The 10,590-nt window shown below is 35.3% G+C and overlaps 1 long non-coding RNA gene across 1 annotated transcript; it reads right to left on the minus strand.

The window, feature by feature from the left end:
• Window positions 1-744: 744 nt before the first annotated feature.
• On the minus strand, window positions 745-3,633 carry LOC145585114 (uncharacterized). The gene is made up of 2 exons (XR_014100563.1): window positions 3,476-3,633; window positions 745-994 (listed from the first exon to the last, which is right to left on the minus strand). It is a non-coding gene; the product is annotated as an uncharacterized LOC145585114 (long non-coding RNA).
• Between the last annotated feature and the right edge of the window lie 6,957 nt (window positions 3,634-10,590).

Consider the following 10,590-nt stretch of genomic DNA (forward strand, 5'->3'; position numbering starts at 1 on the left):
TCTCATGTGCGTGTCAAAAAAGTCTCGGTTTGCGTGCTATTATATTTTTGTGATAGTAATTGTTCGATTAATGTTTTAGGGGTCATTTTGACCCTTTAAGGATCTAAATCGAACTCGAAATTGTCAAAAAATTAACGAAAATGTCTCGTTTTGCATGTCATGACAAAACAAAAAAGAAACATCATGACGTGCAAAATGAGATATTTTTGTTAGTTTTTTGACAATTTCGAGTTCGACTTAGACCCATAAAGGGTCAAAATGACTCCTAAAACCTTAACCGAACAATTATTATCACAAAAAAGTAATGGCACGCAAATCGAGACATTTTTTGACACGCATATGAGACATTTGCGTTTTTTTTTTGCTAATTTCGAGGTTAATTTGGATCCTTAACAACTAGGACTCCCAAAACTTTAACTGAACAATTTTTGACACGCAAATCGAGACATTAGATGTTTAAAAGGGGTATTATAGTCTTTCCCTTAATTATTTTAACTTAATGAAATACTTTTTAACGGTGTTAGTCACGGTTGGGAAAAAGACCAAACCATGGGTGTACCGATGGGAAGGCAAAAATTTAAGACTGTATCAATGGAAAAAGTCAAAACCACGGGTGTACCAATGAGAATTTCCCCAAAAAATTTATCACCATACTGTAGCACGCTTATTCTCTCAAAAAAGTTTTTATTTAGCTAGTACGTTTAAATAATACGTACAGTAATTTTTTTTATCCAACACTTGGAATGCCATAAAAAGTTATATATTATGTCCTGAAAGTAAATTACCAGTAGGAAGTAAGATATATAAACCTTTTCACATAATCTAATATTACATATGAAAGGTAATATAACAGAGACATTCAGTAAAGACTATTATCAAACACCCAAGGTTCATTCACGAAAAGCTCTCGGCCATTCATTTGCACAACCCCAGCTCTTATATCTTCTTCACGCTTCCTAGCAGCTTCAGCTCTCTGAGCTGATGCATTAGCATCCTGCAACATATAGTTATATAGGTAAGCGAACTAGCTTATATTGGTCATACATAAATACATAAATATTAGCAATCCACAACACACAAATTGTGAAATATCGATACAATAATTATAAATTATGCATACAATTGAACAAACATGAACTTGAAAATCTAAAACCACAAATACAAAGGCTTGTTCCGTAAAGAACATTTTGTCCATCTTACAACCAACATATCAAAAGAACATCTCTAAACCATTACGCTGAAAAGAATATATAATACATACAACAAGACACCAGGCAAAATGCATGAGCTACTCTTCTCCTTTATTTCATTATACCTTTTTCTTTTTGGCAAAGTTCCTTACATATCCCTCCCATATTGGTTGCTGATAAATGATAAAGTCTAATAATAGAAGCGATCTCTAAAATCAGGCAGCCATCTGCAGAGGTTTTTGCTACTTATGCTCACCGAAAAATACTACATGAATCATATTGGTATATGTTTTTTGTATCAAATTAAAAATCTTGGGACTAGATATTTCAGTAGAGGCATCATGGGTTGTTAAAAACATCTCTTCAGAAGTCTTCAAACCTCAGAACAGAAAAACATTCTAGTATAAAAAAAGTACAAAGCTTGAGGCCTGGTTTGTCTAAATTTGTAGACTTTATTTATAAATATTTTGCCAACTTTAGTTCACCTTACAGCTATGCAACTCAGGCACTCAACAGTTGACAATATCATGCCATAACAAAGCTGCATCATTTCGATTGAGCCACATCGTAAAAGTTGCTTCTTTCAGAGATTTAGTAAAAGAATCCCTACCTCTCCCCACTAATGGCTCTAATCCTCTACTATTGTACTCTAATTATTCTTACAGTATACAACTACTCTAAAATACTAAGAAGACACTGAAATCAAATGCATGCAAAAAATGTGACACGGTCTACAATCAATGCATCAAATCCATTCCCGCGATTGCAATCGAAACTATATTTTCGAACCATGGCAGACAGGATAGAAAACTGGAGTTTGTAACACCATTTAATGAAGGAAATGTTGCTTTGTTTATCAGAGACATTGCCTGATGAAATTGGTCTCAGATTATTCAAGGGCAGTGGACGGCAAAGAGGCTGAAAGGTTATACAGAGAGAAAAAATTTCCTGCTTACAGATGCCTTGTAGTTGGTATGTAAGCCATCTCTAATGAACAAAATACAAGAATTCAAGATACAAGAATCATTACTTAGCGTATACAGGACAAATTATATAACTCTTCACATATCATAGGAATAAGAATTCATAAAGGCAAATTTGTATCCATTCATTCAGCTTCTAGCCCTAGGAAAGTTAGCGGTGTATATACAGATTATTCTTATTTTATTAGCCACATAAGTTCATACGCTAGACGAATGATGATCTCCATCCTACAAACCCTTCCAATCAGGTAACTGGGATACGGCAAATAAAGTTCTTCAATTCAAAAAAAACGGGTTGTCCAAATCTGAACTTCTTCAATTCTAAGGTTCAGAAGATCTAGAATCAAATTGAAGGTAAACGAGAGGTTTTTTTTTATGGGATGGGCTTGATTTTGGGTGGAGGATGTCATAAACTATCCCAAATGTCCCCGGATTTACTCCCAGACATACCCAAAAAGACTTCCCGTACCCATTTTCAAGGGGATGCCATGGAGACTTATCTGTACCGTACCCTTACCCGGTACGGGAAACGGCTTAAGGGTGGCGTACCCGCACATCACAGTCTCCAACCAACTATATAATGTTACTATTGATACATTGTAAAAATGCTATCGTTCCAAGGGATAAGGGCAAATTCTGTAAATTAGAAATGTAGGCGGTTGATTAAAGATGGAGGGAGAATTCATTAGCTAAAAATCCCTTCCTCTACTAACGCTTCACACGGCAGTACTAAGATGGGAAAATCGAATTCGAGGAGCACACTCAACAAACGATGATCTAGCCTAATTGAAAGTTCCAAGGTCTCATCATGATATAAATTCAGCTGAAAATTCCTTCCTACTTTCGTAACGAGCCCGGCTTCCAATTATTCATTGTAACTAGAATAACAACCCTAACTATAAATCTATAAACTTCACATTGACAAACCCAGATAATCATCAATTGCACAATAATCTTGTCGATTCTAGAAAGTAGCATGCTGCGGCAACAAACAATTTACTGCATTTATAACTCAATTTTAACCAAATTAAAGATCACTCTTATAAAATTCAATTTTTTAGCAAAACTTTACCAACAACAGCAACACCAAGTTTAATTATAACCTTGTCAAAAAAAAGTTTAATTATAACCACCAAAAAAAAAAAAAAAAAAAAAAAAGAATTATTCTCAACTTAATACGAATTAAAGAACGTAATTATGAAATTTGTCAACAAAATTATGCAGCAAAAAAGAGAAAAATTAGGGTTTGAAAGCAACATTAAGAAAAAGTGGGAAATTTAAGAAATCAAAAACGAATATAACCTTCTGGCGTTTCCATGAAAGAAATTGAGCAGGTGTTAATGAAGCAGGGGCTCCAGAATCTGGCATTTGTTTCGGTTGTTCTAGTTCTTCCCCCATTTCAACGTTGCTTGGAATTCACACGCTGAGAAAACAAGAATACTCGTAGTAAGACAGTTTTTTTTTTTTTTTTTTTTTCTTTTTTTTTTCTTTTTTTTTTTTCCCCTTCTCCTTTTTAACAAAAGAAAGTGTTTTTTTAGTTACTCCTTCATGTTTTTTTTAAGTGTTATAGTTTGACCGCCAAATAGTTTTAGGCAATTTAATTAACTTAAATAAAATAAGAGGTAAGTTGAATAGTTGGAGTATTAAAAAACAATACGTCTTGTGTGTGGCTGGTCACATCATGTGGCCACTTGTAAAATAACAAAGTAATTCGTATAATACTGACCAAGTAACCCCTGTAATACTGACTAAGTAACCCCTAGGTAACCCCAATAACACTGACGAAGTAACGTCTGTAAAACTGAACGAGTAACCCCTAGTACACTAATGAAGTAACCCTTATAATGGATGGTCACACCGCGTGGCCAGCCACATATAAGACTTTGTGATTAAAAAATTATAAAAGAAAGATATTGGGGTTAATAGTTTATTGAAAAGTAATGAATGTGAGAAGAAATATATAATAAAAAAAAGTAGTAGTGGGTTTGGGTGGGGACCACGAGAGGAGAGATATACTACCTCCGTTTCATAAAATCTGCAACAATTTTCCAAAACGGAAACTACATATTATGTACAACAAAAAAAAACTTTCCTAATATATTTGTATGAATTTACCAACATACCCTTACTTAACTTCAATAAACCACCTATTAACTTATTAACCTAAATTAATTTATTCATAATTAAACCCTAACCCATATTCTCTCTCCTTCCTCATAGCCCACATCCACCACCAACATCACCAACTTTTCTCTCTCCTCCCTCTCAACCACCAGCAACACACTCCACCACCACCACTCAGATCCAGCTCCACATGACGATCGCCGCCCCTTACTCGTGACACTCACCGCCTCTTACTCATGACAGTCACCGGCACTTTCTCCTCCCTAGATCAAAGTCGCCGGCTTCTTGCTTCCCTTATCAAAGTCGCCGGTCCTCCTTGAAATTCAGATCTAAGCGAAAATTGTGATGGGGTTTCGGACTTGCTTCCCTTATCAAAGTCGCCGATCCTCCTTCAAATTCAGATCTAAGCGAAAATGGTGATGGGGTTTCGAATCGGAGTAGTTAGGTGGGGTGGGGTTTTTGGTGCCCGCGACTTAGGTCGGGTGGGGTTTTTGGTGGCTGCGACTTAGGTGGGTGGGGTTTTTGGTGGCTGCGAGTTAGGTGGGATGGGGTTTTTGGTGGTTATGGTGCGTGGGGGTTTTGGATCTTGGTGGTGGTGCATGAGAACGTGGTGGGTTTTTGGTGGTTTCGAATCTTGTGGTGGTGCGTGAGATTGAAGGTGGTTACACGGTGGGTTTTTGGTGGTTGTGAGTTGGGTAGGGTGGGTTTTGGGCATGGTTTGGATCTTGTGGTGGTGAGAGGGTGGTCGAATGTGTCGAAGGTGGTCGTGTTGCTGGAGTATGTGGGTGTTGGCAGTGCTAGGGTGGTCCTGCGATGGTCGAAGGTGATGTTACTGGTGGAGAATGTGGGTGTTGACGGTGGTAGGGTGGGCAGTTAGGTGGGTGGGTTGTTGGGGGCAGAGGTTTTGGTTGTTGGTGGGTGGCTTAATCAAATTATCCCACTTTTTTATTAACCCTTAATAACCTACCCTTACTTTTGTTAATCTACATTTATCAAATTTTGTCTTGAAAAACGTGAATCCTAGTTTGTTGCAGATTTTATGAAACGGAGGTAGTATAATATTTTAATATAGATTTTTGCCAAAAAAGGAAGTGTAACACTTATTAAAATACGGCCGAATTTGGTAAGTGTAACACTTATTAAAACACGAAGAGAGTAATACTATATGTAGCCGTAAGAGCTATATATAGTATAAAACTAGTATTCAGCCCGTGCAATGCTATCGCACAAATTATACTCCCTCCATTACATATTACTCGCAACAATTACTAAAATGGCCGTTACATATTACTCGCAACAAACTTTTTTTTTCCTTTTAAGGTAAGTTTTATGTGTGATTTTACAAAATTACCCTTTTTTTAAAAAAAAAACACCCTTAAACTTCTGATTTTTTGCTCAAAAAAAAAAAAAAAAATCTGATAATTATTAACTTAAACCCTAACATTGATTAACTTAATTATTTCCACCAAAATCATCCCCCTTCCCTATTTCCACCAAAATCATCCCCCTTCCATCTAAATTCATTCTCATCTCCATTGACAACCACCACTGCCGCCAATCTCCATTATATGTTCATCAACCTAGAAATTTGGCAACCACCACCACCAGTCACTGCTGCTATCCCTCTTGTTGTGGTCGCCTCCGTTTTCTCTCTCTTTCTCTTCGTGTTGTTTTGTCATTATGGTCAAATTTAACCATGAAAACTTTAGATCTAGAATTTTCATGGTTAAATTTAACCAATTAAAGCTTTAATTGATGATAGAGGAGGCATTAGTTTGTGGTGCTAGGCGAGATTTTTAAGTTCGTCGTTTCATGGATTGTGGGTTCGTGGGTTTTGGGTGGTTAGTGGGTGGTGGTGGTGGGATCGTCGTTTCATGGATTGTGGTTGGTGGGTTTCGGGGTTGTGGGTGGTGGGTTTCGGGGTTGTGGTTGGTGGTTCGTGGGTTTCGAGGTTGTGGGTGGTGGTGGGTTGTAGTGGGTTCAGTGCTGCTGGGTGGTTAGTGAGTTTGCGCTGCTAGGTGGTGGTGTTGGGTGGTTTCGTGGTGCTAGGTGGTTGTGGTGGGTGGTTTGGTGGTGCTAGATGGTGGTATTGGGTGGTTTTGTGGTGCTAGGTGGTGGATTGGTGGTGCTAGGTGGTGGTGGTTCGTGAATTCAAGTTGGTTGATTGTGATTTTTTTATTTAATTTGGTTTTTTTTTAAGGTTGGATTAACACTTTAGTGTATGCCCTTATTTTTCATTATCATGCTTTCAATATATTGCCTAGGAGTCCGCAATTCCCTACTTTGTTGCGAGTAATTCATAACAGAGGGAGTATTTATTTGCAACTTTTTTAATGGGAGGATTGATCAAGTTATATATGCCTTTAAAAGTGAAAATAGGGGGAAAAAATTTCATAACAAACATATGTATGAAAAATAATTTCTTAATTCGAATTTTCCTAGCAAAAAATTGGATTATAATTAACTCTTGACCAACATTGAAAGCCATGCCTACTCCATTTGAATTTTTCAAAAATATGTCAATTCAAAAATTTTATATGCCAATTACATGAAGCACTACTACAAAATTGGCCAAAGAGACCTCAAACAAGTGACCATTTAATTAAATATGGTGTCTCTTTGTTTTAAGAGACCCAATATTTCAGATAAATGGTCTCTTTTTTTTTAATCAAATAAATAAATAAAGAGAAAGACCCTTTATATAAGATAAGTGATCTCTCCTTTTATTAATTAATAAAATAAATAAAAGAGAGAGACATTTATTTAGAAGAAGTGGTCTCTCCTTTTTTTTAATTAAATAAATAAATAACGAGGGAGACCATCTATTTAAAAGAAGTGGTCACTCCTTCTTTTTAATTAATTTTCATTCTTCTTTCACAAAAAAAAAAAAAAAAAAATTTTCATTCTCCTCATATATGTCTCTCCTCCTCTCTCTCCTCTTTCTCTCCTCAACCAAACCCTCAACCGTTGGGAACTCCATTGAAGCTCCGTTCTCCCTCCGGTGGGTATCCCTCGCCACCGTCGGTCCTGCTATTCAATTACCCCTTCTCTCTCGTGACTCCAGTGGTGCTCCCTCGGCGCCGTCAGCCCCTTTCAGCTCCCTCGAACTCCCTTCTCTCTCCATTGAAGCGTATATCCGTTCTCTCTCCATTGAAGCCGGGGTTCGTTAATCAAGCGTCATCGGTCGTTGTTCGTTAATCAAGCCCTTTCTCCCTCGAAGCTTCCTCGTTCCTCCGTCCCTTTCCCTTTACAAGCCACTCTTTCTCTTTCTTCTCTCGCCTCATCAACTGATGGTTGCAACAGTGACGGTGGTCGCGATGGTGATGGCGCAGTCTGATTTCTAGGGTTTTGATTGGTGTTCTTGGTATGAGCTTCTTTAAACTTTCCCATTTAAATTCCAAATTTAGGGTTCATTTTCATAATTTCTAGTTCAAATATTAGATTTTGTTTGATTTATAGTGTTTTGATTTAATTTAGGGTATTTTAGTTTAATTTAATTTTTTGTTAATGTTTCTTTGTTTATTCAATTGCATGTGTTTTCTGGTTTAATCGAAAATTTAGGTTTTAATGAACAAAGTTATATTGGGGTTTTGATTATGATCTTGCTCATCTATTTCGAAATGAAATTAGGCCAGGGGAATCTAATGATGAGAGGTGAGGTAGTATAGTTTGCTCATCTCTTATGGATGAGTTAATCAGTAGCTGAATGCAGTTTTTATAATTATTATGATTTGTCTTCAATGCTTGCTTTTATGTTTGATATATCTGTTGTGGCTGCTTATAAACTTCTTTTTGGTTGGATGGAATCACTAGGAGAGACACTGAGAAGGAAACCCCCCTCACCATACTTGAACATGTGTCTCACATGGCACCTTGGGGGGAAAACACTTGAATTTCACTTGAGTCTTATTAATTAAAGTTGTATAACATATGTTTTTATGTAAGTTGGAAAAGATTGTTTTCCTTTTTATTGTTCTGGTAGGACAGTTTAGCATCTTGAAATATCGAAATCTGTAGAAAACCAGTGCAAAACCAGTGCACCTGATTGGCATATGGGTCAATGTGTGTACGGTGTGAAAATACTAATCATTATGATTTATTTAGACATCAAATTACTGTCATCTAATGATGGTTTCTTTGTTTGTATTGTCTAATTCTTCCATACTATCCATAGTTCCATGTAATATTGTTTTTCTTCTAAAGATAGTATAGCTATTTTGAGATTTAGTTAGGGTTAGCATGAAAATGATTGTCATACAGAAACTATCTCTATATATTTATGTTTATTGCCGAGTGTTTAGCTCCAAAAGGAGACTTCAAGGCAGCTAACATTAGGGATTCAAAGTTGGAAAAGATTATTTTACTTTTTTGAAGTGTTGTTTGTTTCTGCCTCTTGAGATACAAGCTGCATCATGTCTGCATTATCACCTGTCTTATTGATTCACCCTTTTCATTTCTTTGAATCACATTGTTGAAAGTGATATAATAATAATCACTGTATACATGGCTTTCTGCAATATATCATATGTTTTTTATTCTTTAAGATATGTGCTTGGGTACTTCCACAATGTTAATTGCTATGAATAAGGAATGGAATTATAGATTTAATTAAGGTGAATATTGCTTTAATATAATAATGTATTATAGGCTAAGTGGATTGTTTACGACGGAGAAATATATAGATTTTTTGTTGTTGGACAAAGGGTCGAAGAAAAAAGTCTTGCTCAAAATATCTTTTGACAGAAGAATATCATAAATCTGCTCTTTTATCCAAAGATTTAGACCCCAAATTTTGTTTTTTGGTTGAGATAAATTTTGGGATTTGAGTAAATTTTTCTGGGGAATTGTTGTTGGAAGCTTTGAATTTAGCATCAGGCCGGGTTAAGTGGGTTGAGTTGGGTTAGTTGAATTTAAGTTGAAAATTTTGTCCATTTTTATTTTAAGGTGGTTTTGCTTGTTGGGTATTTTGCACTTTACAGCTTCACTTCAGATTTTCTAGCTGGGTTTTCTTCAGTTTGAAGCTTTGTTTCTCAGAAAGGTTAGACTTTGATCCTTTGTGCTCAACTTATATATCTTCTACTTCTGCATATTTTTCTAAGTAGCTAGCTTAATTTTTTTATTTAGTACTATATGTTAAATACATGAATTAATCCTTCCTCTGTCCGAAATTAACTAGCACGTTGACAGTGTAATTTGAACTAGTAATGTGACAACTGAAACCGGACTTAGTAAAGGTAGTAGTGGTACTAGTTTATAGAATTTGGAAAACTTTGGAATATGTATGATTAAGTTGTGATTATCACTCTGAATCTTCTTTAAAAGGGTAAGTACTAATACTTAGTAGAGGTAATAGTGGTACTAGTTTATACCATCTAATTTATTATGTATATGGTGTTATGGGTTGTATATAAATGTATGTTTTTTCAGTAATTTGTTATGGGGACTTTTGCACTTGGCACATTCTGTTTCAACTGAATTATTCTGCAATTAGTAATTATTTAGTTAGTTGTCTCAAGATTGGGGGAAATTATTCAGCTGTTTTGGGTGACTGCCACCACCCCTTTTGTTACTTTCTAAAAATGGGTTTTAGGGAGATATTTAAAAAGATGCTACCAAGTTCAAATCAGAATTAAAAAATTGTAAACAACATCAAATTGGAGAATATTTTCTTTTGAAATGAATTTAGCTGAATTAAACTAAATAAACTGAAGTTGAACATTTAGGATGAAGTTGACAGAAATTATGTTAACTGTGGTATGCAAAATTAAGTCAAGATTTAATACTGGTATGCAAAAATTAAGTCCCAAAGTAAACCAAAATTATTAGAGTGATATGGTTTCAGATTTACAGTTATACTTGGACAAAATCTAGTAATATTTCACTAGAAGTTTTACACTGATGTTCCTGACTTCTTTCATGATAATCTTACTGTATGTCTGTATATGCTAAATGGACTGTAGTTCCTGTTAGAGGATAAGAGCTTGATGACAACTTATCTTTGTTACTGCTTGAATTTCTAAATATGGTTTTGTCCTTTTGTTGCTGTTGAATTTTTTTTTTTTTTGGTAATTTCTTATATTGTTTTTAATGTATTTTTTTTCTTTAAGTTGCATTTTCTTCCATCTTTCTGTGTAGTGCATTTTATCTGGGTCATATACAATGAGGCGTTCAATTTTGAGTGTTCAATTTTGATTTTAGTTCTTGGTTAGTGTAATTTTAGTTTCAAGTTTGTATATATATATTTTTTTAATAATTGTGTGTTGATTTTTAGTCTCTTTGAAAATTTTTCAGGA

Source organism: Chenopodium album, chromosome 16 (genome assembly GCF_948465745.1).
Source record: "Chenopodium album chromosome 16, dcCheAlbu1.1, whole genome shotgun sequence".
NCBI lineage: Eukaryota > Viridiplantae > Streptophyta > Magnoliopsida > Caryophyllales > Amaranthaceae > Chenopodium > Chenopodium album.